This window comes from Triturus cristatus, chromosome 2_1 (assembly GCF_964204655.1).
Source record: "Triturus cristatus chromosome 2_1, aTriCri1.1, whole genome shotgun sequence".
Taxonomy (NCBI): Eukaryota; Metazoa; Chordata; class Amphibia; order Caudata; family Salamandridae; genus Triturus; species Triturus cristatus.
In genome coordinates, this window is record NC_140581.1 from 649,184,266 (window position 1) to 649,199,648 (window position 15,383).

Genomic DNA, 15,383 nt, shown 5'->3' on the forward strand with positions numbered 1-15,383 from the left:
CGGGGATGAGGATCTCCATCTTGTCTGAGTTCAGCTTAAGTTGGCTTTCCTTCATCCAGTCGGCGACGGCCTTCATTCCCTGGTGGAGGTTGGATTTGGCGGTGAGAGGGTCCTTGGTGAGGGAGAGGATCAGCTGCGCGTCGTCGCCGTAGGAGATTATGTTGAGGTCGTGCTGTCGGGCAATGCGTGCTAGTGGTGCCATGTAGACGTTGAACAGCGTCAGGCTGAGGTAGGATCCCTGTGGGACACCGCAGATGATCTTGGAGACCTCGCACTGGAATGGGGGAGGCGGACTGAGGTTCTGTAGCGATCCGAACCCGTGTATTCGGTATCGTAGTACTGACACGATTTTGGTACCAATGAACCGTAAATGATCCATTATATGCATGACAGTGTTTTCGCTGCGCAACTAGCATGAATTCACTGAGAAATAGGGCATTCTGTTGTTAAATCATGGCATCCATTTTAGTTACGGCATCCATTTTGTTTCTTGCCCTCACATAGTCAATGAACGGGCGATGACCCCGGCAGAATCACCTTGTTAAGGACACGTAAGCCCGAGCCCCGAGAAAGGCTGACGCTGCATGACTAGGCAGAATCAAGCTGCCTCCCTTGCCTGAGGCCAGTCCTGCTATACTGGTTCTCCTGTCCATTGTCCTGACTGAGAGGCCGAAGACGGTAGCCATGCCCGTTTATGATCCATAAACACCTCTTATCCTACTTTTCAATCCTTTGCACCTGGCTCTGCTCCTCTCCTTCTGGGCTTTTACAATGGGGAGGTTACGATTTTTACGATGGGGAGGATCGGGCAAAGAATGGAAAACTGACAAGGGGACCTGATCGAATACCGAAAACCTACGACTAATTATTGTTTGATGTCTATTTACTGTTTGTTTGGGATACCGGGTTGGGCATGAGAAATATTCGTGTAATGTTGCCTAAAGACATTTGTCGTGTATTTAAGGAACAACCCACTTAATGCAATTTGAACAGTCTCGTAGATTCTGCCTCTGTGTGGTTCCTATGACTTCTGTGTCCCTGCAGTAATTAAATCTTGGTCTCTGACGCCACCATCGAGAAACCCGCGTCTCTGTTTATTTGTGCACCGAGACAGGAAGGAACTCAGGGGTCTTCGGGTGTTGTTTCCCTGACACCTCTGGACTCTTAAAAGTCCAGAACCTCAAATTGGTGCCCAACGTGGGGCGACGTCATCCGGTACCGGTCCAAAGCCTGAAAAGTTCGAGGAGTTTCGTGTGAAGATTCCAGAGGGAGGTAACCCGCTTCATCGATCCCTGCATGTCGTAAAAGTGGCCCGACGATCTCTTCCACGAGGGTTCCCGTTCCCAGACGGCTACAGAGGACCGCTGCCCTGACTGTCGCCCTGTCTTGGACCCGAGGTGCAGACCTTAGTACGGCGAGACGTAGACGGGTTCTCCTTGGTGACATCTTCCACATTTCAGTTAAGTATTAAGTGGGTTACGCTCAGTTTGGTTGTTCTTTGTTGCTCTGGTTTAATTCGTAGATTATCATTGGTTGCTCCTGTTTAGATAATCTTTGTTTTGGTATTGTTCATTTTGGTAGGCCTAAGTTCTCTGCGCATTTTGGTTGGAATTTGTCTTTGTTTGTCATGACTAACAGTAGTAATTGTTTCCTGTCCTGGTTACGTTGCAACGGGGATTCCCAGTTGGAGGATTCGTGTTCAGTTCCTCCGATTGGAACTCCTATATATGAGCTCTATTGTAAACATGGTGTAGGTCCTATTGCGTATAATGAAGTATGGGTCCGTTATACCAGAAAAGATGGTGTCCTTAGTTGGCCACCGCATGGTAGCTTCGAAAGCGAAATTCTAGACAATTTAGAAATGAAGTTGTTTAAGAAGCCAAACAGAGAGAAATTAGGAAGACGAAGAAAGAACAGAAAGAGAAAGGGTTGACTTTAATGGAGTCTGCTAGGCAGCTGCATGTCAACGAGACTGAGAAAGCAATGGAGATGGCGAATAGAAAATATAATTTGGCAATTGATAAATGTTACCCTGTATTGCCATCTTGTCCTACTAAGCCGATAGAGGACCATGAAAAGGATCCTCTGTTGTCTTACCTGTTGAATTCACCTCCACCGTATGCACAGGGTATTACAGCACCACAGTTACTACCTGTTGTACAGCCAGCTGCTGGTCAGCCTGGAATAGTTGCTCCACTTCCTTTGATTCCAGCTCCTGTTCTTCCCGTGGTTAATGTTCCTTCGGCACCCCCTCTTCCTGGGTCGCCTGTTCCGCCTTTGCCTGTCGTTTCGCAAACTGCTTTACCTGCTACTCCCACCCTTACTATTTCATCTGCTCCAGCTGCCCTGCTCCCGAACCCTGTGAACATTCTGACTCCGCTTTCCGTTCGTCGGAAAATAACCGACTCTGTAACTAATATCTTAACTCCTCTCTACAGGTCTTTAATTGGGACCCCCGTTTCTGACTCTATACAGAGACGTAGCCAGCTTCCTGGTCCCCAGAAACGAGAAATGTTAGATTCGACAGCTCTTAGGTGGATGTCGAAAGCTGCGAAGTATGATGCACGAAGAGTGTTAGATACCTTTATGCAATGGAATGAACCAACTCAACGTTATGTTTTTGACGTGATGTGTTCTCTTGTGCGTGAGGAATGGGAAGATGATGACTTAGATTCCGTCCCCTCTGATCTGATAAATGTTCAGCAGAAATTTGCCGCAGGAATGGTGATAGGTTCAGAAGTAAGGGTAGCGATAGAACTGATTTTAGCTTATAGCGATGATTCCCCTCTTCGAGCGCCAAGAGACCCTGATGGTTCACCGATTACTAGGAAAAGACGAGGTCAATATCCGATGAGGGAAGTTCCATCGATATGGCGTGATGCAGTTCAAGCTGATGGGGCTAATGGTATTGCAGCTGCTCCGGCACAATTCCAGAGAGTATGGATACACATCCCTTGGAAGCGGGCCGAAGTATTAGCAGTAAAACAAGCGCTGCCGGACCCGCGTAAAAACCCTGCTGGTTATTATAAAGAGTTAACACAGACAGTTCAAGCGTGTGTCATGAATTTGGCAGACATTGAAATGCTATTTGGCAATGTAGTGCCACAGCCTATATGGGCCAAGATTCGGCAAGAGAACCACCCAGTCGCCCTAGGAGGTGATTGGCCAGCTATTGTAGCAGCAGATGCGCAACAAGTTGGCGGTGCTAAACCTGAACCTCTGATTGCTGCCTTACCTGGCAGAATAATTAATCTGATGAAAACGCTGATGCCAGCGTTACGAGTTAATTGGGATAAACTATCGGCATGCAAGCAAAAGAAGGACGAAAGCGTCTCTGACTTTTTCACTAGATTTGAAGAGACCTTCGTAGACCACAGTGGGCAAGATATGAGTACTGAGGGAGGCCAGAGGTTGTTTGTCGACAAGTTAGTGTTTAATTTACTACCTGAGCTTAGTAACAAGTTAAAGGATTCTGAAAGTGCATGGGCAGTGTCGACGACAGCACAGATACTTGCAACTGCTCAGTATTACGAGAATAGAGAGAAAGAAGAGAAGGAAAAGTCAGAAAAGAAGACAAAAGATTTGAAGACTAAAGTACTATTGCAACAAGCGTATCCGCCTCGCTCGAATCAGTCAGATTCACAACAGCGACCCCAGTTTCAGCAACAGCCACAATTCCAGCAAGGGACGTCCCAAAGATTTAATTATGGTTTTTCCCGACAACAGTTAGCATGGAATCAGTATGCCTATTGTAAAAAGGAGGGTCCTTATAAGAATGAGTGTCCGGTACTGCACGCACAGACTAGTGGTGTCCCAGCTCAGAGAGGTAATGTTGGGTTTATGCAAGCTCCTAGAGGTAGAGGGCGTGGTACAATGACACCACAGGCCGATCGCCCATCAAATTATTTCGATCAGCGAAATGTACAACCTGCGCAATCGGGTAGATCTCCACAGTATCATGTTGAAGATTACTATGATCATAATGAAGAGATTCAGAGAAGCGAGTACTAGGACAGCCACAGGCAAAGAGAGGGAGTAGTATCAGTTCCAGTTGATCAGAGTGGACCTTATGTCGCAGTAGTTACATCAGGGGTGGTCGAACCGTTTCTGTTGGATACTGGTGCGGCAAAAAGTTCAATTATGCATGCGAAACTCCCTGGCGCACCTTTGTCTGGCTTAACGAACACTTCAGTAGGTTTCTCAGGCGCCCCCGTTCACAATCCTGTTTCTAGTCCTTTATCAATTTCTGTTGGGCCATGCGAACTAAAAGCACCCCTTATCCTAACAACCGGTTGTAATGAGAATCTGCTTGGTTTAGATCTGCTGAAACGCCTGCATGCGACACTGTACTGTTCTCCTTCAGGAGTACAGCTCACATTAGGCAAAAGAGTCATCTCTCCAATGTATATGTCGATGGATAAGCTCCCACCGGAGCTGTGTTCTCTCCCTGATACTCTTTGGGCGACTGGTCCTAACGATGTAGGCCTCTTGGAAATCCCCCCTTATGTGGTAAGTCTGAAAGCGAATGTTAGATTCCCATGAATCCCACAGTATCGGATTTCGAATGAAGGTGAACGTGCACTCTTGCTGATTGTGAAAGACTTAATACAGAAAGATGTGATAGAGGAAACTAGAGGAAATGTCTGCAATAGTCCTGTTCTGCCGATTTTAAAACGCACTGACCCGTCCAAACCTCCAATCTACAGATTTGTGATTGACCTCAGAGAAGTTAACAAAATAGTGATTCCGCAGTTTCCTGTGGTACCAGATATCACTGCATTATTGACGTTGATTCCTGCCTCAGCCTCATGGTTTACAGTGATCGACTTGAAGAATGCCTTCTTCAGCATTCCGATAGCCGAGGAAAGTAGAGACATTTTTGGTTTCTCCTTAGGAGGTCGCAGTTTCAGATTCAAACGCGCTCCACAAGGTTATTGTGAGAGCCCTTCAATTTACAGCCAAGCATTGAAGAGTCAATTAGATGCTCTTGTACTTCCTCCTGGTGTTTCTCTGATCCAATATGTAGATGATCTTTTACTGGCTGCTGATGACAAGGAAACTTGCAAAATAGCTAAAATTTCTTTATTACGTCATTTGTCAGACTTACATCACAAGGTTTCACCTTCTAAACTGCAATATTGTTGCCAAGAAGTGACCTACTTAGGCCATCTTTTGTCAAAGGAGGGAAGAAGGTTGACCCCAGAGAGAATCAAAGCAATTTCGCAGATGACGGTACCAAGCACACAGAGAGAAGTACGTGCGTTTTTGGGTATTACGTCATACTGCAGGCAATGGATCCCAAATTTTTCTCTCATGGCGAAACCATTGGTGGCCCTGACTGGAAAAGGTGTTCCGAGCCCTTTGCCATGGTCTGATAAATGTCAACAGAGCTTCTCCGACTTACGTGATGCGCTGTGTTCAGCTCCTGTGTTGGGTACTCCTGACTACAGTAAGCCGTTTACTTTATATGTCCATGAAAGAGAAGGTTGTGCGTTGAGTGTATTAACGCAACAATTTGGCGACAAACAGCGACCTTGTGCGTATTTCTCATCCACATTAGATCCGGTAGCCAGAGCATTGCCAAGTTGTTTGAGAGCTACAGCAGCAGCTGCAGTGTCTATTCGACAGTCTGCTGGACTAGTCATGAACAACATGTTAGTAGTCATGGTTCCACATGCTGTGGATACACTCATGAATCGAACAAAAACTCAGCACCTCACCAGTGCTAGACTATCAGGCTCTGAGCTGACGCTTTTGGCAAGTCACATTCAGATCAAGCGATGCAACATATTGAATCCAGCAACGCTGTTGCCGACTACTCAAGAGTCGAGTGATTCAGAGCCCCATGATTGTTGTTTCAGAACTGAGGAAGAGACAAAAGGTAGAATTGATTTAAAAGACACTCCGTTACTAGATCCAGATGGCACTTTATATGTCGATGGGTCATGTTTTAAACTACAGAATGGTGATGTGACGACCGCGTATGCAGTTACGACTTTGAGTACGATTGTTGAGACCGCAAGAGTAAGTCAGAATTCTGCCCAAGCTGCAGAATTAATTGCATTAACAAGAGCGTGTGTTTTAGCAGAGGGAAAGAGAGTGAATGTGTTTACTGATTGCCAATACGCCTTCGGCGTAGCACATAGCTTTGGACGTCTGTGGAAAGAAAGAGGTTTTCTCACGTCCCATGGGACTAAGATCCAACATGGACAGTTAGTCAGCGATCTATTGGAATCTCTGACCCTACCGAATGAAGTTGCAATTGTGAAGTGCAGTGCACATCGAAAGATTACGGATGATGTTGGCCGTGGGAATGCGTTCGCTGATGAGGTCGCCAAAGAAACGGCCAAGAACATGACGAGCCGAATGTACGTTGCAACGTCTGCAAGATGGATTGCTGAATCAGGGATGTGTGAGAATACGATTGAAAGTGTGAAGGCAATCCAGAATGAAGCAACTGAAAATGAGAAGAATGAATGGAAGGAGAAAACGGGTAAAATGGATTCAAGTGGATGTTGGGTTGATTTGTCTGAACAGCAGCGTTGGATGTTACCTGATGCGTATGTGCTCGCAGTAGTCACGATGGCGCATGGAGCGGCGCACATCAGTTCGAAAGGGATCTGTAAAATGTTAGCCCCAGTATGGAAGAATGATGGAATTACTAAGTGTGCGGAAAGAGTGGTGAAAAACTGCATGATATGCCTGATGCATAATCCTGGCAAGGGAACCCCAACCCCAACTGGTCATTTTGCTCCCCCTTCTTGTCCCTTTGAAGTGATTCAGTTTGATTTTATCCACATGGACAGGTGTAACAATCTTAAATATGTCCTAGATGGATTGAGGCATATCCATTAAAGGATAACACTGCTATGTCCACTGCCAAAATCCTCCTCAAAGAATACTTCCCCAGGTATGGTATGCCACGGATTGTTTGGTCAGACAATGGAAGTGAGTTTGTAGGGAAAGTCATGAAGAGTGTGTGTACGGGTCTGGGTATCACCCAGAAATTCCACAGTGCGAATCACCCACAGTCAGCAGGTTTGGTTGAAGGGTACAATGGTACCTTGAAGCTGAAACTTGCTAAAATTCAAGCTTCCACTGGTCTATCTTGGCCAGATGCACTGCCTTTAGCTCTACTGTCCACCAGAGCGACTGTACACTCTCGAGTAGGGCTTAGCCCATATGAGATTGTGTTCGGTCGTCCTGCTAATGTTTGGGGAGTCCCTAGGCCAAAGGAATTCAAACAGATCGAATATCCAATGTTGATTGATTATCTTTATGACCTGACTGCTAAACTAAGCCTTATTCATCAACAGGTATTCGAATCCTTGCCTAAACTGCCAGAGAGTCCAGGCCACACGTTGAAACCAGGTGACCAAGTGGTGGTACGGAATTTTGAGCGAACCCGGTACCTCCAGCCAAGATTCGTGGGTCCGTTCCAAGTGCTCCTAACAACGAGAACTGCTGTACGCCTAGCTGGAAGGAAGAATTGGGTGCACGCTAGCCATACGAAGCGTGTCCCTCTCCCACTCCCCTATGACAACTGGGTTAGACAGGGATTTGGTGTATCCGAGACAGAACCTGTTCCTAGGCTCATCCCTTTCAGTGATGCAGAGTATGAATTATTGCAATTTTTAGAAGACTAATATAGCACTCCCACACAATATATGGGTAAAGTACCCAACTGATACAAGTTGTCAGTTCTTAATCAAATCATATATGCCTGTCCTGATGTCAAGGGAGATAGAGTTAATTTCTTCAAATGATTAAGCTGTCACATGATAAATCCAGGACCCTTGGAGTAATAGTTGTTTTTCATCCTTTCTTTATTGACGCATGATAGTAAGTTCCAAATACACATCAGTGATGCAGAGTACATAACGGACCCACGAACTGAAACGCAGAACTCTGACACCTCAGCAGGAACCGCTCCTTTGAACCTTGGACAGAGTGTTGTACAAAGTGAACATTTGTCACCTGTGGAGTCGAACATTTCTGCACCTGTAGACCAGCTATTTCAAGATCAGAAAAGACCCGGGAAGTACAGATATAATCTACGTTCTCATGCTATGAACTAATGACATTGCATAATTACCTTTCTGTTTGAAAACTGTTTTGATCTTATCGCATTCCATTCAGTCAGGAAGTTTGCTCTAAATTTTTATCTTTTTGTTTTTTGTTGTTCTCTCACCTTGCCGTCTGGGTTACCGTAGGGTCGTAACGTGTGCCTTGTTTTAATTTGCAGGGAACCAGACACAAGGTCGGTTTCTTCTGTTTACTTTGGGAACTCCCAGGGTAGACAGAGGCAATTTTTTAACAGGTACAAACCATCCGTTGCGAACGGTTGTAGAAGATGGAGCTTCCTGAACTGCGACGGGTTAACGTCATAAATGTGTACAAGACAAAACTATATGACATATTGTATAGCAAATGTTTTCTAATGCAATGTGCTCTGACACTTCTGATTGTTTTAATAACTTTGGTAGGCGGAAATATTTTTGGTATTCAGTTGATCTTTACACCTGTTACATCTACAGTATCTCCCCATGTTCCCGTTTCTCCGACTGTTGTTTCTCTTCATTCTTTCCATCCTTTTCCTGCCCACGAGCAAGCTCGACGCTCTGAGTTTATAAATAACACTTTCATTCAGCTCTTGCACCAACATCAACTAGTGGTTAACACAACAAACTGCTGGGTGTGTGGCTTGATACCACATACCATGGACAAGGGCATCCCTTATCTGGTTCTGCCCTTTAGTTATAATGGATCATTCTGGGCATTTCAGACCATGTTCGCTTATGCCCTAGAGACCTATCCTCCACGACCTCCGCGTTCCACTAGGTATAACTCCGCTAATAGAGCCTTGGTAAAAGGAATCACTGACATGGTTAGAGACGTCAATAACACTCCGTTCATTCCCAAGGATGAATTGCGAGTTTACATGGGTTGGAATGTTACGGAATATGGCATTACTTTGGGTGAGAACAAACGTAAAAGCTCGACTCCGATCTGGGTCGTACCCCACCAAGGTCAGGTCTGTTTGCAAGGAAATGGGAGGAATCCGAAAGCTCGACTAGGGAAGAGTGACTGTATCGAAACATACGTTTTCCCGTCACAGTCTTCTCCTGCATTTTTAGCTGCTAAGGGCACCTATTTTGTTTGCAAAGACAGAGCATACACATGGCTGCCTGCTGACTTCTCAGGCTCATGTTATATCGCTCAACTGTTACCCGACATACACTGCTGCACCGGACTATCACAAAACTAGAGTTGTGAGAGGTGTTTTCAGTAAAGAAGATACTGCTGGCCAAGAAGCAGGAGACTTCTTCAAAGGTTTCCTTCCATTCTGGGGGCCTATGGCCAACAGTAGAAACTTACGTCAACTAACACGGGTAGTTGAATCCACTATCACCGAAACTGCGGGTGCCCTTAGTAACCTGACAGCTGAGCTTCAAGCGGATCGCCTCATGACGTTACAGAACCGTATGGTCCTTGATGTGTTACTTGCAGATCGAGGTGGGGTATGTAAGATGATCCAATCGAGTTGCTGTGTTTTTATCCCAGATAATGCGCCAACTGTATATAAGGCCATCTCTAAGTTACACAAAATCTCTGACTCTATTCATGTAGAGGAAGGTGACTGGTCACTAATGGGATGGTTCTGGAGTCTGTTATCTGCGTGGGGATGGAAGGTTCTGATAGTCACTGGTGTTGCGTTGGTATTTTTATTTTCATGCTGTCTCATTGTTCAGTGTGGTCCTGCCTTATGTAGCCTTTGTGTTTCGACATGCGTAAGAAGACCACCTGTTTTTAGAGATACGCCACGGGATAGAGTAATGCTTCAGCAACATATCAGTGACCTGATGAACATAGAAATGGACTCTGACATAGAGTAAGTTATTGCCTATGTAAGGGCAAAAGGACGGTGTGAGGTTCTGTAGCGATCCGAACCCGTGTATTCGGTATCGTAGTACTGACACGATTTTGGTACCAATGAACCGTAAATGATCCATTATATGCATGACAGTGTTTTCGCTGCGCAACTAGCATGAATTCACTGAGAAATAGGGCATTCTGTTGTTAAATCATGGCATCCATTTTAGTTACGGCATCCATTTTGTTTCTTACCCTCACATAGTCAATGAACGGGCGATGACCCCGGCAGAATCACCTTGTTAAGGACACGTAAGCCCGAGCCCCGAGAAAGGCTGACGCTGCATGACTAGGCAGAATCAAGCTGCCTCCCTTGCCTGAGGCCAGTCCTGCTATACTGGTTCTCCTGCCCATTGTCCTGACTGAGAGGCCGAAGACGGTAGCCATGCCCGTTTATGATCCATAAACACCTCTTATCCTACTTTTCAATCCTTTGCACCTGGCTCTGCTCCTCTCCTTCTGGGCTTTTACAATGGGGAGGTTACGATTTTTACGATGGGGAGGATCGGGCAAAGAATGGAAAACTGACAAGGGGACCTGATCGAATACCGAAAACCTACGACTAATTATTGTTTGATGTCTATTTACTGTTTGTTTGGGATACCGGGTTGGGCATGAGAAATATTCGTGTAATGTTGCCTAAAGACATTTGTCGTGTATTTAAGGAACAACCCACTTAATGCAATTTGAACAGTCTCGTAGATTCTGCCTCTGTGTGGTTCCTATGACTTCTGTGTCCCTGCAGTAAATAAATCTTGGTCTCTGACGCCACCATCGAGAAACCCGCGTCTCTGTTTATTTGTGCACCGAGACAGGAAGGAACTCAGGGGTCTTCGGGTGTTGTTTCCCTGACACCTCTGGACTCTTAAAAGCCCAGAACCTCAGGACTCTCTGAGTTCTGGCGGAGAGGAAGGAGGTGGTCCAGTCCAATGCCTTCTTCCGGATCCCTGCGTCTTGGAGGCACATGCGTAGTGTGTGGTGGCAGATGGTGTCGAAGGCGGCGGAGAGATCCAGGAGGATGAGGGCCGCCGTCTCGCCGTTGTCTAGAAGGATCCTGATGTCGTCTGTGGCGGCGATGAGGGCGGTCTCGGTGCTGTGGTTGCCGCGGAATCCTGATTGGGAGGGGTCCAGGATGTTGTTGTCTTCGAGGTGACGGGTGAGCTGGATGTTAACTATCTTTTCGATGACCTTTGCTGGGAACGTAAGCAGGGAGATGGGCCGTAAGTTCTTGAGGTCGCTCGGATCTGCCTTGGGTTTCTTCAGTAGGGCGTTGATCTCTGCGTGCTTCCAGTTCTCAGGGAAGGTAGCGGTCTCGAAGGAGAGGTTGATGATGTTGCGCAGGTGGGGTACGATGGAATTGCCGGCTTTGTTGAAGATGTGGTGTGGGTGAGGGTCGGACGGGGATCCGGAGTGGATTGTGCCCATGGTCTTGATTGTGTCCTCGATGCTCACGTTGGCCCAGGTTGTCAGGGAGTCGTGGAGGGTGAGGGGTGGTGGGTCCGGTGCGACGAGGCCCGCAGGGTTTGTCCCTGGTTTGAAACTGTCGGTGATTTTTCGGTGAAAGAAGGTGGCGAGGGGGTCGAACAGGGCTTGTGATGGCGGGATGTCGTTGGCGCTGGAGCTGGGGTTGGAGAGTTCTTTCATGATGTTGAAGAGCTCCTTGCTGTTGTGTGCATTGTTGTCAAGGCAGTCTGTGAAGGAGGTCCTTTTGGCGGTCCTGATGAGGTGGTGGTGGTTGCGGATGGCGTCTCTGTGGGCAGCGCGGCTGTGCGGGATCTTGTCGCTGGGCAATATGTTCTCCAATTTCTGGCAGGTGCGCTTTGAGTCGAGGAGTTCCGGGGTGAACCAGCTGGCTCTTTTGCTGGTGTCTCTGTTGATGGTTTTTTTCAGAGGGGCTACGGTGTTGGCACAGTCGTTCATCCAGTGTTCGAGGGTGAGTGTACCATCATCGTGGTTGGTGGGGTTGATCAGAGGGTTGAGTGCGAGGCTTGTCTGTAGTTGTTCTTCAGTGACTTTGTCCCAGCAGCGGCTGGGGATCTGTAGGGTGCGGTGGTGTGTGAGGGGTTTTTGGAAGGAGAAGTGGATGCAGTGGTGGTCTGTCCAGGTGAGTTCGGAGGCGTGTCTGAAGGTGACGTGGGGGCTTGAGGAGAAGATGGCATCAAGTGTGTGACCGGCGATGTGGGTCAGCGTCGTGACGAGCTGTTTTAGTCCGAGGTTGGCAAGGTTGTCGATCAGGGTGGAGGAGTTGTTGTTGTTGTTGTTCTCCAGATGATAGTTCAGGTCTCTAAGGAGGATGTAGTCGGTGGAGGTCAGCACGTGCGTGCTGATGAGGTCGGTGATGGAGATTCATGAGATTCATGTGGCATCATATGACAAGGTGAGTTGAAGTTTGAGCTGGAAAGTTGGATGTTGTGACTGAATGTGGCCTTCAAGTTCAGTTGTGTGCATTTTGACTAGATTTCTGATGCTGTTTTTGGTGAGAGTAATGTCCTAAAGGGTTTCATGCAGAAGAAGGAAGTGACAAACTGGAACTCTGGATGATGATGCATGTAATAAGAAGTCTCTGGGACTTGGAGATGTGTTTGTAAGTGAATTGCTGCTGTTCAAAAAGATAGGAGCAGAACCATGATGCAGGGATTCTGCACATATACAGAACTACACGCAGGAAACCAGGATCTCGGTGTACAGTGGCCGGAACCCCTATACACCAAGGTCCTGTTTCCTGCACGCAGATCTGTATATGTGCAGAATCCCTGCAACATGGCGCCCCACGTTGGGCTCCACGTTGCAGGGATTCTGCACATATACAGAAGTACACGCAGGAAACCAGGAACCTCGATGCATAGTGGTGTACCAACAACCCACCTTAGTGCCCGGAATACCTATCCAACTAGCTATAGTGTTTCATTCGTTCTCCGTACTACAGCAAAGCTACCAATGATTAGACATCCTAGAACAAGTGACTCAGACTCTCTCAGTAATCGCGGGAGCAAGAACACTCTTTCGCCACCTCACTCATACTTGTCCACAACATAAGTAATCAGAGACACAGTTTTGTTTAAAATGTTTATTTTAACTAACGTGCTCTATAATGCAGTACACGAGCCAATACTAGCAGCAAAATCAATAAACTCAATATAGAGAGCATTGTTACAATTCCATAAAATATGAACGGGGAGATAATTTTATAAAGCTAGTGGGAAAAAGGCCTTATTGTGCCTTGCCACCCTCCCAGTGCCAGGAACTAGTTTATGATAATTATAGAAGACCTCTGGGCTTTGTCAGGGGGGCCCCATACCTCCTGGTTTAGATGCAAGGATTTACATCTCCAGACAAACACAGCTCTTCTCCTCTGAAAGGTTTTCTTCAAGTGCCTTAACATGCCTACAATGCAATATTAAAAGCACCATATTTTCAGTAGTGCACCTGTGGCAGTATTATGTCTACCATGCATGGGACTGATCAAAGCAGATTAACGGAGCACAATGTTTTTCAACCTTGAACATGCTGTGCAGACAGAGCCTCAGAGTACAGCAAGAAAAGTGGAAGGTAGAAGGTTCTCATGTGAATGAGCACAAACAGAGGATTTGTGAAAACAAAGTCATGTAGAAACGTGTACAAAAGCAGCAACATGGCAGTCAATCTTATACTAACTTATGCTAACTTAGCAATGTACGCAGTGAATCCATAACCTCACTACAACCAGTGAAAGGCAATGTGAGTGAATCAATTCAATACTTCTGGAGGGAGGGTGTTAGGGGTTACACAAACAGTTGAAGACACATCTGCTGCATCACCATCCATAACTGACAAAACTGGATGGCATTTTTCTGGGCACACTCAATTGCACCATCTACAAAATCACAGCTGTTACATTAACTAAGAAATCCTTTGAAACTCACAGATGAAGTTGAACACCATGGACTTTGAAGCTGTAGAAAACCTGTCAGAAAATCTGAAACTCAGATAAATCAAAGTCAGCTTTTGAATGTACGCTGGTACACAACTACAGTAACAAATGATCACCAACAAGAAAATGAGCTTATTGAAAATACTACAATTAGGGATACACAGGCCAGATACAAATGCTGTAAATTCAACATGGTCATGAGTGGCATCCTAGACCTCATTACATGCCCTCAAAACTCAAGAAGAAATGTCCAAACATGACTGTGAAGATCAAGCCACTATTAATAGTATCCTACTTTTAATGAATTCCCACAGAGGATCATCAAAGGCACACTGAGTAGATCACTCCTATCTGTCTGCAAGGATGAATGGCAAGCAAATAATTCACTCAATCCCACTGTGTCATGCCTTGACACCAGCTCCATTATACCACCCTAGATATAACAAACACAGAATTATATCTATATAATCACTTGAAACTCCCTTGCTTTAGGAGCCATTGATGGCACACAAAAAGCCATCAAGAAACTCCAAAAGGTGCTCCTTGCTCTACTTTATCCATTATGTATAGAACAGCTTTAAAATCCAGTTGCCATATGATGCCAACTTATGCATCAATGAATGCTCCAAATGCATCCAGATTCCTTGTCACTAGTGACTGAAACAATATAAATAGATACATACCGTAATTGTATCCTACTAGGTGAGTAGACTACACACTGAAAAAACACAGAGCAATTATACACAATACTCTCACCACATAAACTCCCACTTCCAAATCCCTGAAGGTATGACTGGTGCCACCATATCACAAAAACACCTCCAGAAAACAGAGGAACCCTTAAGTGGACTTCCTGAAAAAGAACTCCAATGTGCGGGCCATGTATGCGCTCAATCAGAGAATTGTGCCAGCATTAGGACACATGTAGGCACCATGTAATTAAGTTACTGACTAAATAACTTTTGCATACTGTGGCTTACTCTTAAGGGGTAATTTGTATCTCAGTTTTATTTGTTTTTCGACAATGGTTGGATTCTGTACTTTTGGCAGGCTTGATTTAAAAAGGCAGTTGATTCTCCAGTCTGCATGCATTGCTGAAAGCATTCAGTTGTAACAGCCATTTTGTTGTCATTTTGCCACCTAGAAGCACCATTGTGGGCAGTGAAAATTATAGTATATGGAGGATGCCATTGTGCTGTGTGTGGATGTGCAGTGGATTTGCGCAGCAGTCGTACTGCTGGTGTGCCAAAGATAAGCCCGTCTTTGCCCTTTTGCCTGCATCCGCACTTCATCCAGCACCTGTTATGCTGCTGTTTCTATTATAGGACTCCCCCCCCAAGAATATTTCAAACCAGGATTTCACTGCTACAATTCTCGATCGAAACTCTCCTACATCAGGACTCAATCAGACAGAAATAAGCAGTCTGGGCATTATTTTCCATAGCTCTTTCTAAAGTTCTACATTTCAACTAAAAAAACATGAGAGAGGCTGAGGGGTTAGGTTTTTGTATTAACACTTCCCTGCAGTCCTCTTTCTCTT